We start from the raw sequence: 18517 nt of genomic DNA, 5'->3' as shown, positions 1-18517 counted from the left end.
AGGTACATCAAATTTTCAAAGAACTCTAGTTAGGAAACCGAACAATGAAAATGTTAATTAGAGCAAGGATTGCATTTCAAAGTATATGTAAAGCAAATCCCGAAGGAAAAAAAAAGCTTTAATATGGGAACAGCGAATGTATATTTATTATGTGCTTAGCCAGAGTAAGAGATGGCTGACCACCGACTTTATTACACTTGGATAGCTGAACAAAAGAGCGGATAAAGACAACTGCAGCCCAGTCTCTTGGGTACCACCCCCCACCAATCTGTTCTTGGGAAAGCAGAAATGCTTCATTCTTTTTGTGTACATTAGGGATCTCCACTGATCTAATTACTACATAACGTACATCGTATAGGCTTTTTGATATCACAGATAGTGACATTTAAAGAACTTTAGTGTATAGATGTATGGTGAAAGTTGGGGTTTTACAGTGACAAGGAAGTCCTTAGAACGTCATCACTCTCCAGACTCGTCACAACTAGGAGAACCACTGGTTTAGGCACACATGTAATCCCTTGGGACCACATGTGATAGATGGGTGATTCATCTGGTACTTGAATAGAGGTGTCACGTCTCTGCCAGTGTGACACATCATAAAGCCCATGACGAATGAAAAGGTGTAGGATACGGAAGGTGAGTGAATGAAATGTGTACTATACATTTAAATGCATCTATCACAATATAGAAAAAACATTATGACCTAAGACAACTATAATAAATGCATGATATAGAGTAAAACCATACTTAAAACCAAGTGCCCTAATAAAATATTAGCAAAATCATACACTATTAGTTAACTCATGAGGATCAGTCGTTAGTATGTAAGTTCAGCTTCTTATAGATAAGGTCGAGAAAGTTAATAAATCTGTCAGTAAAAACATTAACTTGTAAGGTAAACCAGGAACCTAGTTGCATCCTTAATAGCCCTAATAATTGCTTCAATTAATGCGGTTTGCACATACCCCCTACATAGATTTAGCAGTTTTGGGTACATACAGATATGCTCCAGAAATTCTAACCTATAACCACATAACCTACTTCCCATTGTGACAATAATCAGTGTGTTCTTCATGATTATAATATACAAACATTTTCTGTGGACCATGATCACTTGCTTGTCCAGGTATTATTTCAAAATGTTTGCACATAATAAAGTTCGAAAAGTGTATGAAGCTGTAGTTTGTTGTAGGTATGAATTTATCAGTACAGAATGTTTGTTGAGCTGTGTGAATCCCAGCTCAAGTAGAAGATTGAAAGTGAGATTACTGATCGGTCGAGTGTTGGGGTCCATAACCTGTTGCGGTTCTATATTATAAGCTACATGGGGTAAATCATCTGACTGTAATCTGTAGGGGCTAATAATACATTTTCGTTAGAGTCATTTGTTATTTTAGTGGTGGTATGAATATTTGCTCAAGCTAATTAAGAGTGGGGTGACATTTTATGTTATTATCTTTAAACCTTATTGAGCAATAAATGTTAAAAGGTGTTGATCTTCATTGCAGCCTTCAGAGAACTACTAATAGATGTTTCGAAGTGGATTTATTACTGTGCCTTCAATGTGGACATTATTATTTAGTAGGGTAAGTAGTTCTCCAGTTGGACAACCCATTTTATTTTTTGTTGTGAGATCTTCGAAAGTTGTGAAATTGGAAAAATGAAAGGGCAAGAACTTCCAAGATTCTTGCAGGCAAATGACATGATGACTACATAGGATAGTGGGCAAATGTGTCCACTAATACTGAGTTGTCTCTCGATATCTTCAACATACCATGAACAAATCAAAACATTGTTTTTGCAATGTTTGCTTGCACATTAGGTGATGTAAGGGATATGACACTGGGGAATGGGGCCTCCAGTACTTTCTCAATCTCAGGTTGTCCATGACCACATGCCCATGACCACATGAATGACAGATCACGAGGTTCTAACAGCAGGCTTCATTCTTTGAGTCATCCTGAATTCAGTTTCCAGTTTGCCATAATTTTGCTCTCTAGGTCAGTACAACTCCTCTCCTGCGCTTTGTCAGGTGGTACAGTATCTCGTCTTCCTGGTGTGAGCATGGCAGCAAGTGTCCTCCATGTCACAGACCTCGTACTAGCCATATGAGGAAAAAGCAGCTTCCAAAGTTCTGGTCCAGGTGAAGCATATCTGCCAGGTGGTGCTACAAAGCAGGGACGACCAGTATTAATGGCAAACAGGGGAACTGGTGGGAAAAAAGGGCCTGTCCCAAATCATGCCCTGTTCAAAATCCTTATTTTGAAGTAACCAAACTGGAAATGGTCAAAGACAATGTTGATTCCAGAGATAATGTGCACAATTTCTGAGCATGGATTCACCTGTTTCCAAATACCTAAAGGTTCAAAACAAATTAAAGAGCTAAAACATTGCCAGGCCTGGTAAGATGTAAACGTGTATTCCCCTCAACCTTACACATGGGCAAAGTTGTTTAGTTACTTAGGCAACAGAGGTTGGAAAAGTAGTAGTGGGTCAAGAAAGCAGAAGTTCACAGGGCTTGGCATGGTTTTCTCCCTACCACAAGGAAACAGGCAGCACAGCTACAGGTTTAGGAAGCACTACAGCCTTCACATGTCTTTGTTGATGTAACTTAACAGTACTTAATTCACATTTCATAGCAGCTGAGCAGCAGCCCACTGCCAATCAAACCAAGTAGGCACATCCTTCATTCATATTGGGACAGGCATTGCCTCTTCAGGGTTGAACTGAGAGGGATATTTGCATGTGTTTATTGAATAAGGGCTCGTGCTATTCTGATATCAATGAGTACGCTCTTCAAAATCCTGGGTGCATGGACAAAGAAGGCTTGCATTTGCAGTTTTTCCTTCCTGCGCTGTTTAGTCTCCAGCATGATGATGTCTTGGCTAGTCTAGCACTGTCCTCCAGAGGTGATTAGTTTCTTAGCCAGATAAGTTGGGGTCTTGTTCCTGAAGGCCTACTACGTGGTACAGAAGGCCTTGAAGATCATACAGGCCTTAAAGTGAAGTCACTGCAGTCCCTTAAAAATTGGAGTAATCTAATTACATTTCTTCGGGCTCTTGATGAGCCATGCTGCTGCCTTTCAGTAGTGCGAGAGTACTGCCTGGGAAACTGTTGAGCATGACATTGACACTTTCCAAGTTGGAAAGGACTGGGGCTTGAACTGCTATTCTGAAGTCTTCTTATCTCAGAAAAGGTATAATGTTTTAAGGAGGAAGAGGTGGTACTGTGCTGACTTGGTCCTCCTGGTGATATGTGATTCAATGAGAGTTTAATGCTCAGGATGAATCCAGGTTACTTTGCCTGGTCAGTTAACTAGTAACTGAAGTCTATGCTTGGGAACCAAGCCTGAATCCTCCAGTATTTGACACTGCTGGTAGACAGGAGCATTTCTGCTTCAGTTGGGTTGAGTTAAGGTTGTTAGTTGGCATCCAGGTCTGGATGAGTTGAGGTAAGATTAGAGTCTTCGTATGTTGTGTGATTGGGGGTGATTTTGAGGTAGAGCAGGCTTTCATTAGTATATTGGTGGACTTCAATGCTGCTTTCAGGGAGAATTGGACCAAGGGGTTCCAAGTAGAGATTGAAGATGATGGGAGACAGGATGGTGTCTGAAGCCTGATACAACCCGCAGGCGACAGAGAGAGTGAAGGAGCTGGTGGCAGTTGGTGAGGTAGTATTAGATCAATTACAAAATAGTGCCTAAGAATGCCACACATGTTTTCATAGTGTGTATGGAAGTAGAATGGTGAACAGTGTCAAATACCATCAGAATGGCCAATCAGGATCACAAGGCAGGGATTGTTTCTGTCACTGAGTAGGAACGTGTTGTTGGCTGCTTGAAGAATGGCTGTGTCTGTGCTGCAATGTGGTCTGAGGCCTATTTGGTGTAGGTTATTCTTGCTGATGTACTCCTGTAGCTGAGTGTCAATAGTTTTTAAATTTAAACTTCAAACGGAAGGGGGAAATTCTGGAGGCTGTCTGGACCCTGTGTTGTTTTTTTCAGCAGGGTAAGCATCTGTCTCTCTTGAGGGCATCTGGGAATGTCCCTTAGCTGGGACTGGCCCTGAATATATGTAGGATAGCAGTAAAGACATTCTGTTCAAAGATTTGATGAATGTTTAGGAGGTCATATGAGGTGGACTTGAGGGAGTGCAGGATGTTGATAAGTTCTGTGCATAAGACTAGGCTGAAGAGGAAGGAAGAAGATGGGAGGTAGGGTAGTTATGGAATTGTTGAAATTGGTTCTGATTTTGTTGATCGTCTGGGTGTGGTTCATTGAAAGTTTCATATTTTTCCATTTCAGTTTCTGTCTTTGTATGGCACATTTGTTCTCTGCAAGCACCTGACCATACCAGGGTGCCGGAGACGTAGGCTTGGATGGATGATAGGATTTGCAATAGAGCATTATTTTCAACTTGATTTCTTTTTGTGGTGTTGTAGGGTTTGAGGAGTTTATTGACTTCTGTGTAGGGCTGGGCACCATTTGACTGGTTTAGCACTTTTGCAGGTCTTTCAGGTGAAGGACTTTGAAGGAATGGAAGGTTATTTCCCCTTTTCTCTGGTGTCTTTGAGGCAGCCATTTGATGTGGTTGATGGGAAATGGAATGGTGAAGTGGCCTGTTAGTCTAAGGCTACTATTGCTTCACTGGGTGTGACTAATAAGATGGGATCCAGTATATTTCTTTTTAAATGGGTTGGGTTTATGATGTGACTTTTAATTTCCAGTGTAGTGACTAAGGCGTTAAAAGGCTCTTTCATGGATTATTTTTTATTGAAATGGTAAAATTAAGCCTCCGAGGACAATGATGTTGGTGGAAGCTGCTACCTTTCAGTAGTGCGAGAGTACTGCCTGGGAAACTGTTGAGCATGACATTGACACTTTCCAAGTTGGAAAGGACTGGGGCTTGAACTGCTATTCTGAAGTCTTCTTCTGTAAGAAAAGGTATAATGTTTTAAGGAGGAAGAGGTGGTACTGTGCTGACTTGGTCCTCCTGGTGATATGTGATTCAATGAGAGTTTAATGCTCAGGATAAATCCAGGTTACTTTGCCTGGTCATTTAACTAGTAACTAAAGTCTATGCTTGGGAACCAAGCCTGAATCCTCCAGTATTTGACACTGCTGGTAGACAGGAGAATTTCTGCTTTAGTTGGGTTGAGTTAAGGTTGTTAGTTGGCATCCAGGTCTGGATGAGTTGAGGTAAGATTAGAGCCTTCGTATGTTGTGTGATTGGGGGTGATTTTGAGGTAGAGCAGGCTTTCATTAGTATATTGGTGGACTTCAATGCTGCTTTCAGGGAGAATTGGACCAAGGGGTTCCAAGTAGAGATTGAAGATGATGGGAGACAGGATGGTGCCTGAAGACCTGATACAACCCGCAGGCGACAGAGAGAGTGAAGGAGATGGTGGCAGTTGGTGAGGTAGTATTAAATCAATTACAAAATAGTGCCTAAGAATGCCACACATGTTTTCATAGTTTGTATGGAAGTAGAATGGTGAACAGTGTCAAATATCATCAGAATGGCCAATCAGGATCACAAGGCAGGGATTGTTTCCGTCACTGAGTAGTAAAGTGTTGTTGGCTGTTTGAAGAATGGCTGAGTCTGTGCTGCAATGTGGTCTGAGGCCTATTTGGTGTAGGTTATTCGGGCTGATGTACTCCTGTAGCTGAGTGTCAATAGTTTTTAAATTTAAACTTCAAACGGAAGGGGGAAATTCTGGAGGCTGTCTGGACCCTGTGTTGTTTTTTCAGCAGGGTAAGCATCTGTCTCTCTTGAGGGCATCTGGGAATGTCCCTTAGCTGGGACTGGCCCTGATTATATGTAGGATAGCAGTAAAGACATTCTGTTCAAAGATTTGATGAATGTTTAGGAGGTCATATGAGGTGGACTTGAGGGAGTGCAGGATGTTGATAAGTTCTGTGTGTAAGACTAGGCTGAAGAGGAAGGAAGAAGATGGGAGGTAGGGTAGTTATGGAATTGATGAAATTGGTTCTGATTTTGTTGATCGTCTGGGTGTGGTTCATTGAAAGTTTCATCTTTTTCCATTTCAGTTTCTGTCTTTGTATGGCACATTTGTTCTCTGCAAGCACCTGACCATACCCGGGTGCCTGAGACGTAGGCTTGGATGATAGGGTTTGCAATAGAGCATTATTTTCAACTTGATTTCTTTTTGTGGTGTTGTAGGGTTTGAGGAGTTTATTGACTTCTGTGTAGGGCTGTGTAGGCTGGGCGTCATTTGACTGGTTTAGCACTTTTGCAGGTCTTCCAGGTGAAGGACTTTGAAGGAATGGAAGGTTTCTCTGGTGTCTTTGAGGCAGCCATTTGGTGTGGTTGATGGGAAATGGAATGGTGAAGTGGCCTGTTAGTCTAAGGCTACTATTGCTTCACTGGGTATGACTAATAAGATGGGATCCAGTGTATTTCCTTTTAAATGGGTTGGGTTTATGATGTGACTTTTAATTTCCAGTGTAGTGACTAAGGTGTTAAAAGGCTCTTTCATGGATTATTTTTTATTGAAATGGTAAAATTAAGCCTCCAAGGACAATTATGTTGGTGGAAGCAGTGGGTAAGATGTCTGCTATAACAATCATCCTGCTCCCAGAAACAGCATAGATACAGATGCCTATATGGTACTAGACCAGTACATTCACTAGAGTCTGATGTAGCAGGATAGTTTGTGTATTCAACACCAGACAGGTCCTGGGAACACAAAAGCAAAAAAGAATAATAATAATTGCTGAGTGGGTTAACATTATTGTTGGAGCAGGTATCCTCCATCAACCCTTCATCTTTCATACAAACACAATCTCATAATGATCTTGTTTTAGTGCTTATGGTCAATAATAAACTCGCTATCCTGACTTCAAACATCAACATATGTTACAGAATAACAACCCAAAATTGGTCCCTCTTACCTGAGTTCAATGTACTTAATTTACTTGAGGAACCAGCAACCATCCTGCCTTGATGCAACTATGCATCCTAAAGCTACTGAAAGGCTGCTACTAACCAGGGTACTAACTAAGAGTTAAGGAATAATGCCCCCATAGAACTAAAGGTGTAGTGGAGTGTGGAGACCAATTTAACGTTCCCATGCCCTTGGGTTCACCATTGGTTTTCCCTGAGGAGCACACCTGCTCTCTTATAGGTGTCCTGTGAAACTGAACCATAAAGAAATAATAGACGGTGCCTTTAAGGACAGAGAATAAAATGGTTGTGGTGAGGCAGCTACTTTCGTCCTCGCTGTGTGCTACACAGTTTGCCTTTAGTTGCACATTAAGCCACATAGTTCATATTTTAACTACAACATAATTTAGACAGGATATTGCATACATTAGTCATGCCCTGCAACATGATTCCAATAGGCCAGAAAATAACATAGAATCCTGGTAAGATGACAATGTGCAGCTTATGCTTTGTATCATGGCCTTGCTTGCCTAGTTTCCTAATGGAGTAACCTTCAGAATACTCATTTTTTGGCTAACTAATCATCTAGGTATGGACATCATTATTGAATCTAGAGGGAAATGCTGAAAACCCACAATTGCTCTGTTAACTAATTATGTTCCACCCTACATTTAGAACTTAAGGGTCTGTTTGCATTCCCACAAACCATACGAGGGATTTGGTGGGAATATCATAAAACTTTAAACTAGTGTCCTTCCAATTCTCTAGGGCTACAGAGCTTAGGGACAGATGGTTCTTGTAATAAATGTTGCAGTTGCTCTGGGAAATACTGCATGCTTACTGGAATGGCAAGTTCCTCTTTGAGGCTTTGACTTTCTAGAGGTACGTCAAATAGTCAAGGCTTATTGTTGGAGGTTGGGGTGGAGGTAGAAAGTCTGATCAGGTGACACAGATATCATGTGCAAATAACATATTGCCCAAAAAGCACTCGCCTTTTTTAGGACTGGCTTCACAGTGCGGCTGTCATCAAACATATTATGATCAATCTAAAAAAGAGCTTTTAGAAGTACTATACAGAGGGATTTTTGTTCTGTCCACATGTTGGTAGCAAGGAGAATATGTTTTGATTGGGAAGAAATTGTGTGGTTCCACAGAAAAAACTGTTCCATTGCACGCAGCTGTTATTTGTTCATGTATCCAACTGTCTGAGTCAGCAGTAGTATGGCTGTCTAAGCTTGAAATTTGGGGAGCAAATACAGTTCAGTGTAATACTATTAATATGTCTTAACAGTGATTCTTTTGAAGCACTGCTGAGATGTTTGTTTTTTAGTTTTTCAAGTTTTAATCTTCTACATATTTGTAATTCTATAACTGTATGCGTGATGGTTGCCAGTTTAAGTGCATTTGAATCTGTTAGTGTTGGGTAAGGCTAATGGTAAAGGGTAGAAGCTTCATCTGTTCATTGGTAAAAGTCATGCCAGATTTCAAAGGTTTGATCTGTGTTTTGTAATATTTTATGACAAAGCCAGTAAGACTGACCTACTTAATGTGTAAAAGATAATAGGCTTTTAAGGATGGATTTTCATTACACTGTGTTAAAGCCTGTAGGCAGGTATCTTGTCACAAGGAAGCTCACAGATTACCATAATAGGCAAGGGTTTGGTCATCCACTTGGACAAACCGTGGGGATAGAAGATATGCACTACAATAATCCTTATTAAACCCTGCTAGGAGTGATAGTATTTTGCTATGCCAACTTTAATTTTGTATACCTTTTAAATTTTATGACTGCATGCCTGATGGTTGTCTTGTGGGAAACCTTATATTCAGTACAGCAGGCCTGAGTTGATTATGGTGACAAGTCAGTAATAACAACTGTAGGCTTTGTTGTGTGCACAGAAATGTTAAGTCAAATGCATTGCTCTGATGTGTTTATTATGAAACGTTATTACAAAGGCTGTAGGTCTGGCTTATTTAATGTGAAAAGGGTATAAAGACAGTAAGCCTCTAACAGTGAACAGTTGTCACATTATGTTACAAGCTATAGAAAAGCGTTTGGCTACAGGCAATCTTACAGACTACCATAGTAGGCTAGAGTTTGTTGCTGGTTACCCACTCTAACAAGCCCTGGTAGTAGATTATCACTGAGATGATTCTGTATAGGCCATATTGGGAGGGGTTGTATGTTGTTTTGCAAACTGTAATTTTGTGCTTATTTGTAATTTTGTAAAATGTATACCTGATGATTGCCAGTTTGTGCACATTTCAGTAGGCCTGAGTTGTATATAATGTCAAGTCACTGTTAAAAGCTAAAGGCCTTACCAATCACTGGGAAAAGTTATGTCTCATTTCTTAAATGTTTATAACAAAAAGGGAGTAGGCCTGTCATGTTGACTGTGAAAGGCATATGTTAAAGTCAATAGGCATTTAAGAGTAGCTTGTTACTACTCTGTGTTAAAGCCTACATCTTTTTTGTAACATGAAATCTCACAGATTGCTGCAGTAGACAAAGGTTTTGGTATTGGTTACCCTCCTCAGAGAAACCATAGCTACTAAAGATTTACACTGGCAGATTCCTTGTCAGGCACTCTTAGCAGCAGTAGTATTTTGCTTTGCCAACTGTAATTATTGTCTAACTATATATGTCCATGTAAATCTTTTTTTTCAGTGAATAACACACACACACACACATTTAAATACATACAGGGCCTTTGGATCACCTATGATCTGTCATTGGCTTGTCTGTCATTTTTTTCACTCTTCTTTCATTCATGACATCGTACTGCATGGGGTAATGGTTCAGTCAACATCAGTCATAGGCTCTTTTGCCCTAATGAAGAATGACATCTTCTGATCACATGTGTACAACCATCTGAAAATGAGTGTGCTTTAGTGTTAGGGCTGGTTAACAACTCTTTTAGTATTCCATTTTTCTCTCCTTTAATAATTCCCCTTTTAATTGCTTCTTCTCTTTTCATTTTAATGTTTCTTAACAGGATACTGCAGCTTTCCAAGAAAAGCAAACTGTTTGCTTGCTTTCCTCTCATTTCATCTTTGGTGTGCCACATCCCACATGGCCAGTTCCTCTAAACGAGGAATCCATTATGGAATGCTATTGCCCATAGTGCACCATGTTTTCCCATGCCAAGATGGCCAGTACGTTGGTTCTAAATTTGGCAGCCATGCTGGAACTGTAAACATTGATAAACTCCTTACAATACCGCTCCAAGAAGCACACCCTGTCCTATGTTTATTGTTGTTATTGTAAGCATATGCTGTACTGTGTTTAAAAGGGACCATGTTTTCTATTTTCCACTTACATTCTTTTAATTTACCTTGCATAGTTTGTTGAGTTTGTGTAATGTATATTGTGGTTGTGTCAGAGGGTGAGTGCAGAAAAAAGTTAGTAGATGAATGAATGAATGGATGCAAGAGTAGAAAGATGAGGGACAGAGTGCCGGAATGATGGCTACTGGAGTGCCTAAATCCATCAGAGTCACAAGAGACATTCTAATTAAAAAGTCAGATGTATTGGCATTGCCAACACACATTATGAAAAAGGAATAGCACTTTTAACAATGGTAGACAAGTACTTTCAGTAACTTTAATACTTTAATATGTTCTATAAAGCATAGCACTCTTTTCAGTTTCTATTAACAACTACCCTCTATGCATAGCATGGGGGTGAGTGTGCATAGGAAACTCAGGATTGCAAAGGCAAAATAATTGACCGAGGGCTTAACTTCAAGCAAAGCATGATTTTACCTGGGACACTCGTGCGCATGTATCTGTTCAGAAGTCTCCCTCTAGTGCTCAGGAGGTCACAAAGGAGTTCAAGGTCTCCGTGATGTTGGATTGCAATCAGAGGTGGGAGAGCCATAGTTAGTGATGCACCATTTCATAGTGTCACCTACATTCTGGGTGATGTTAGGCCACTCTTCAGGGGTGCAAGCACTTAGGGTATGCTGTTCAGGGTGGCATTTCTTGCATCCCGTGCTGGCAAGGTGTAGCTTGTGGAGAGTCAGGCTGGCAGCGATTATAGTCATGAGCATGCTGAAGGAGACCCCGTCTTCTTTGCAGGTTGCAGTTGTCTCATCAGGGATGCTGGATCTCAGGTACACCATGGATCAGATTTGAGGGGGTACGGAAGGGAGATAGGTCACTACATCCAGCCCCACTCACAATAAATGTATGCCTGTGAGGTTCAGGGGCTTGTAATGGTGATGAGCCACCTCACAGTATGCCTCTCATAGGGTCATATGTGATTTTTGCACCTGCTGTGTGCCAGAGCTTACAATAGTGATGGATCAGTCTATTCCCCTTGCAAGTATACACATCGGCTTCATGCATACAGTACTTCACTAAGCAGACTGCTCAGGTGTTCATCTTATCACCAGCTGGACCACTGAGTATCATCTGTAAGCTCCGTCCGAGTAACTTGTGGCCGCATGGGTATGCAGGATTAAATCTTTTGTGGAGCAGTGTTATAGATTTAGGACCTCATTTAGAGTATGGTGGACAGTGGACCGTTCCAACTTTTCAGCTGAAGGCTGTCCTCGCGTGACTTGGTGGAAGACTGCCCAGGAAACTTAAAGATCTCTACAGACAGGTAGAAATGTCTGCACCGTCAGCAGATCCATTGTCACTGTGGCTCTGCTGAAGGGACTGAATCTTTGTCAAGTAGGCACCATATTTAATGTGTCCACTCATCAAAGTGTTTAAAGTGTTTTGTTTTAAAACAAAGCAAGAGCTTGTTATTGAAAAGCAAGAGAAATGGTTACTGAAACACTGAGAGTGGTCTCCCAGTGTGTTGCGAACATTTTTTGATTTCCTATATTGGACCTCCAGGGTATCCCTGGCTGTCATGAACAACAAAAATGAACGATGGAATGCCCACATTCAACAGGGTTCATTAGTACATTGACTGACAGCTCAGTGGCAGGAGAGTTGGCAGTAAAAAGTTTCAGCCGGCGAAGCCAGTGGAAACCCCACAGTTAGTAACATCATACTTTCCGCACCTCTAAATACACCAGAGGACAGGACAAGACACCCACCACGTTTTGCTGGAAGTCTTGCATCTGCCGGATGGTAAAAGAGATTCGTGGTCCCAACCCTTTAAAGGAAGGACGCCATTGTTTCTGTCTGACCTAGTGTTTTCACTGCATGGGTATGTAGACCTTATTAAGTCCACAGGTGATTGATGGATATGTGAGATTGGCTCATTTATATCTAGTCTTTGGGCCAGATGACATTTTTGAGTGTCTACCTAAATTTTTAATATCATTGATTGACCCGACATGATACATTGTTGATTTAATTGTATTGGAATTCAAATGTTACCTCGTTTGGAGGGACTCCCCACCTAAAGAGTGCATTTCTTTTTTCAAATAGCCAAACCTCCATGGCAAACGTCATAGTACTGATTAGTATTACGATATTATAAGGTTTATTTCCCTTGGTGTTCTTCAAATGTTACTGCAACTACAGGCTCGAAGATGTATCTTTATACGCAGATGTATGATGTACAGACAGCAACGCTATGAAGATGCTCACTATCTTATGTTATGTTTTTTATGTTATGTTATGTTATGTTTGAAACATGAAAATGTCAATAAAGAGCTATTAAAGAAAACATGGCATACATTTTGTGGGAACTGTCACACTGCTTCTTATGTTTTATATATAAATGGTTCCTACTTCTAGTGGAAAACTAGGAAAGTGACGGTGAGGTGAAACCCAGTCTTTTGTTGTGACATAGTCACCATTTGGCTAGACTACTAGTGCCAACGTATTTGGCCAACTGGTGCTGTCTCTCAGGTCACACCCGACATTGCAAGAGCACTTATATTTAATTCAAGGAATCTAAAACGGCAACACATGGGGACATGCAGGAAAGGAGAGACAGACATCTCTGATTACCACTAACTTTATGGGGTATTTTACAACTTTTGGGTCTTCATACATACATGAAGACACCCCAACTTACATGCATCCACATTCTCACATAGAGAGGAAACACAGATTAAGGGGAGAGTTTGGTGGTCCATGTATGACCTATTACATGAATGTATAAGTGAGAGACAGCAAACAATCTCCTTTGAGAGGTTCATATCAAAGTAGCCTGTACCACACTACTAGTATAATCTATTGCCCACCATTAGAAGTGTCATAGCCTGGTGATTTGATCATCAGATAGTACCTCTGACTGAAGTCAGTGTCTTCATATTTTTCAACCCTACTTAGTAGGGCAATGAAAGCAGGTGATACCAAGATTTGTAGATGAAAACTACCTATCTGGTGCAGCTGCAACCACTGCCTATCAAAGGTTGAAGACACCTTGGCTGATTGCCATAAATATTCTACTCTAGTCCCTAGGAGTACTTCTTCTATGGTCCTCGTGTATATTGCTTTAATTTTGCGAACCTGTCTCAGCTTTAAAATTTGTGAACATGAAACATTACCTCTGCAAAGCGAAGAACCTTTCCGTACTTCCATCACTCATGACCTTATTATGAGTGGTCCATAGCAGTATCCCAAGGGGAACATCACTATGGGCCATTCTTTATTTACTTAGGCCACTGATTCATGAATTTATGGGCCTGCTAACTACGGACCCGATAATTCCAACCCGGAAGACAGCAGGCATAAAAACATCTGCAGAGCTGCAGAGGCTGCCTGCAGCTGCTGAGCCTGCCTTCCACATACCTGCATTCTCCAGCATGGGGGAACCAGAAGAGGTCTCCCCGGCTGAAGAAAAAAGACCCGGACCTGCCGGTACTTTCCACCCTCCAATTAACTATCAAAGTCCTCCACCCATTTATCACCTGGTCAAAGTAGACTTCAAATTGGTGCAGAATTGGGAATAAAGCCAAAAGCAAATTCTGCTCATAAATTTTGTGAGGGTTCACTCTTTCTGTCACATCACGCATTGGCGGCAAAAGACCGTCGCCGCGGCTACCAGCCATCCGCCAGATTATGAGCACAGCTGGATTTCCACCAGAAGGATGGCAGAATCCAGCTGTGTAGACCGCCGCTGGCCGTAATATGAGAATCATATGGCCTGGCGGTGTTCTGCTGGCGGAAGCTGCTGCTGGCAGCAGCGCCCCATCCTGTCTCCTGCCAGAGAACCCCCTGACTACAGGTAAGTGGGGTGCTCGGATAGGGGAGGGGGCGGGGGTGTTGTGTGTTTGTGGGTGTGTGTGTGTATGTGCGTGCGTGTATGTGGGTGGGTGTACATTGCATGTTGTGTGTGTGTGCATGTATGGATGTGTGAGTGCGTATATGTTGACTGTGTGAATGCGTGTGTACGTGTATGTATGTAAGTGTGTGTGGATATGTGTGTGCATGGATGTATGCATGAGTGGATAAATATTGGAACAGATGTCTGTATGCGTGTGTGAAGAGAGGGGAATGTATGAAGGGGGTCTGGAGAGGAAGGTGGGGTTGGAGGAAACCTGGGGAGGGGGGCAGGAAGACGCCTATTAGTGACAGGGAAGGGATTCCCTGTCACTGATAGTGCCTACTGCCATGGTTTTCGTGGCGTAAGGGAGCCACAAAAACCATGGCGGTAGGTGGGGTCATAATCCCGCAGGCGGGCAAGTGACGGCCGCCGTGCTGGAGAGTGAAGTCTCCAGCCCGGCGGTCATTACCGCTGTGGCGGTCGATGTGGTACATTGACGGTTAGGCTTTAGCCAAACCGTCAATGTTATAATATGTAGAATGGTACCGCCAGCCTGTTGGCAGTACTTTGCTCCGTATTAACGCTGACCGCTGGAGTCATAATGATCCCCTTAGTCTTTTATGTAGTGGAAAGCTTTATATTGAACTTCACAACATAACAAAGGCACAGCATGGACAGCAGCAGAGAATAAGTAAAGGGCAGGTGTCAGTGGTAGAAGGAACATCCTGTGATTCTCTCATATATAGGACAGGTACACTGTGGGCAGCTAACACGTTAATGAGGGAGAGTGGTAAACTAAGGACTGTTTTAAACTCTCTGGTAACATAAATGAACATTGAGGAAGGAGCCAAACCTCTGATAGCTTTACCATACATTTGTGTACTCATATAGGATAATGAAACCTACCTAATTAGCATAGTACGGACCATCAGTTGGTTCAATCACTAGCACTGTAAACATTCAACAATACTACTGTTCACTTGGATTCCCTAATTTAGGTACAGTTATAACCCTATAGGGTATGACATGCAAGAACATTTTATGTATCCTTTATTTATTCATAAGCAGTATATACACCTTCAGTCAGGAGTGGAAACACTCTTCTTCATAGAGCATGTACAACTTGATCAGAAATAGTGCAGGCACCCCTCTTTCTGAGGACAATTACAGGCAGGAAAGAAGCAGTGCACACTTTCCCCGTCACATGCAAATCAGGCTGCAGCAGTGTAAGTATTGCTTCCTTATAGAAATGGTGCTGGGTGTCAGTAGCATAGCAAGCTTTCCACTCTCACAGAAGGCCGCAAGTGCAGTCTTCCATTCCCATAACAGCTCCAGCACTGCCCACTAGAACAAGCTTCCATCAATCAGAGCACAGGTAAAGTTAAGGTAAAGTTGCCATGCATATTAGGGACAGATCTTTTGACTGGATGCTTAACTCACAGAGGGGAAGGTGGATGAGTGAGTGAATTCTCACTGAGGTGATATTCCATGTGAACATTCTGAAAGCCCCATGTTTTCTATAAATTGAGACGTAGCCATTATATGAGAGGTCATTGTTATTTGGCGCAACCCAGCCACCCCTACGTAACTATGCTCTGTATGGGCACACAGGTGGCAAACTCTTCGAAAATATATTGAATGTGCACGCACCAGGTGCTGTGGCATCCCTGCCTCGGTGCTGCACCTGTTCAAAATGTTGAGTGGGTGCCAGTATTCCCCTAATAACTTGTAATACCAGTTACCTCTTGAGAATACATCAGCTGGAATCATTAATTTCAGCCCTGAAAATAGCCTAGCGAGGAAATGAACAAAACGACGGCAAAACGAAGATGATGGCAGCAGCAGAGTAGGCTACATCACTGGCTCAGCGACTGTCTCTTCTCACAGCACTTTAAACCTCCTGTGTGAGTGGTACATGGTAACCACCACATATGTCAATGAGACTAATACCAGACCAGAAACCTCACAATAACATATTTAATCTAAAACACCTGGGGCCAGATTCAAGACGCCCCTAGCGCCACGTTGCGTCATATTTGCATCATTTCTTTTTACGCAAATGTTGCATAAAGGTGGGATTTCACCCGTGCCATATTTACAAAGTGGTGCAATGCATACATTGTGCCACTTTGTAACCTCTCGCCCCAGATTGTGCCTGTGCCAGGCAAAATTTATGCAAGGGGTGCATTCTGTCATTTTTAATGCCTGCTCAGAGAAGTCATTAAAATGACGCACCCATTCAAATCAATGGGCCTCCTTGCACGTATGTTAAATACACTGCAACCATGGCGGTGGGTGGGATGCAAAAAAAGTTGCACATCAGGGCTGATGCGCCACTTTTTCATAAATCTGGGCTCTGGTTCTTCACAATGATAGCTGCTTAATAGGACAAATTCTGTGAAGTTCTGATAGGTGATATGAAAAGATGGGAAAATATTTTCATTATGTTATGTTCAGTTATGTTTTGGTCCATCTATTGAATTTATTGGTCGCTAAATGTTCTTGGCACTATAAAATAAAAACATCATAAGCATTGCAAATGGAAAACGGCACAAATGCATGAAGGGGTGAAAACGTTCTAAAGAAAGAACAGTCCTGTCTTTAAGAGTTTTCTAAACTTAGTGATACAGATCTCTTTGTGTATAAGAGAATCGCATTCTAGGCCTTTCCATCTGCACCATGAAGACTATGTTGCCATATAAAAATAATCTAGCTTCAGGCACTTCAAGAACAAAGAGCCAGGAGAACCGTAACAAGTAGGCAGGATGATGTCATTTGAACTTGGAAGTAAATAAATCACGCAAATTCTGGTATATGGGCCTCTGGGATGATAGTCTCTGCTTTAAATGTGTCCCTCTTACATTCAGTAAGCAAAACCAGGTATTACAAGTTATATAAGAAAGATCCCTCATTGAAAAACTGGCTATGAACAGAGGCAGTTTGGAACAATTGCAGACGATACTGATTTTGTAGCTGTTCAAAGATATATTAAGTTGCCTTATGGTGTGTAGGATTGAATGAGTGTGTTATATAGGTAATGTGTAGGAAAGGCAAGACTCTTTTTGGTATTTTAGCTGAAAAACAAGTAGTTGCGTTGATCATCGAGCGAAAAATAACCCTCTATGTGAATGCCCTGACTAGGGCTTACTAAAATTCCTAAAATGGCAGTGGTATTTCGGCTTCTTCTTTACCTAGTGACATTAAAGGAGGTCTAGAAACTGCTTGTAGAGTTTTTCTGAGTTATCTGTAAGATTACATTCTAACAGAGCGGAAACTGCTCTAATAAGAAAAGGTGAATCCAATTCTATACTTGATCAAGCTCAGATGGGCTTTCAAACACTTCATAGCACAGAGGCAACATTGACTGCTGTGGCCAATGAACTACGATGGATATTGGAAGATGGCGGGAGTGCAGCTATTATCCTTCTCGACCTTTCTGCTGCATTTGACACCTTCTTCCACTATATCCTGCTTATTCCACTACTTGAGGTTAGTGTTTGTGGTTCCGCTTTCTAGTGGCTGAGTTCTTATTCACTAGATAGAACAAAAGCAGTTAAATAGCTTGCCAGTCTGCATCCAGACCTGTAAAACAAATGGTTCCACAATGTTGCTTGCTAAGCCTTAGGCTTTTTAACATATATACCATCCCTCTAGCTTGCCTAATCAGATTATAGGGATTCATCTTTATGACCTATGTGGTCAAATCATAACATCTGATTGGATGGTCTACCTAGCTATACTAAGGAGAAGTTTAAACACTGTCTCCCTAGCATAGGCTTCTGGATGAGCAGCAACACCTTAAAATTAAACACAAAGAAGATGGCAGTTCCTGTCATGGGATGGCACACATAGAAGTAGCAAATGTGCTGAAGAATGCAGCACACAGAAATATCAAAAATGAGGAGAAATAAAAATATTTCTCCTCGTTGAGCAATGCTAATGCTGCCCTTATTGTTTACAATAAAGGGCTTGCAGCTCACCCAAAGCTTACCATTTGTTGGCTTCAGTGTCACTCTTCTTTGTAGTATCCTAGTTGACCATCGCAGGTCAAATGTCTCTTCTGTTCCTTTCTGTGGAGCATGACCCAAGCACAGATTGATTCAACTTGATACGCCGCTACTCCAGACGTTATTGATGCACTATTTCTTCTTACACTTTCTCACCCCCATCTGCTACTCCCTCCCTCCTTAATCATTTTTTCCCTATACTCCGCTCCTCCTGCTATTCATTAATGCTGCTCCCTCCCCTCTCGTGTTGCTTTCCAAACCTTTCCACTTTTTTTAACACATTGCACAGCAGTGCAGGGTGTTGTGCAGCATGGTTTAAGAAAAGCAATGTGACACGGTCAATGCTGGCCGAGTAAATTATAGCTGTGCTGCTGTGCAACATGTCTTAAAACCGAAGAGGGGAGACCTATTGGATTTTCCAATGT

Source organism: Pleurodeles waltl, chromosome 3_1 (assembly GCF_031143425.1).
Source record: "Pleurodeles waltl isolate 20211129_DDA chromosome 3_1, aPleWal1.hap1.20221129, whole genome shotgun sequence".
In the NCBI taxonomy this organism is placed as follows: Eukaryota; Metazoa; Chordata; class Amphibia; order Caudata; family Salamandridae; genus Pleurodeles; species Pleurodeles waltl.
Note: the sequence above shows the minus strand (reverse complement) of the source record.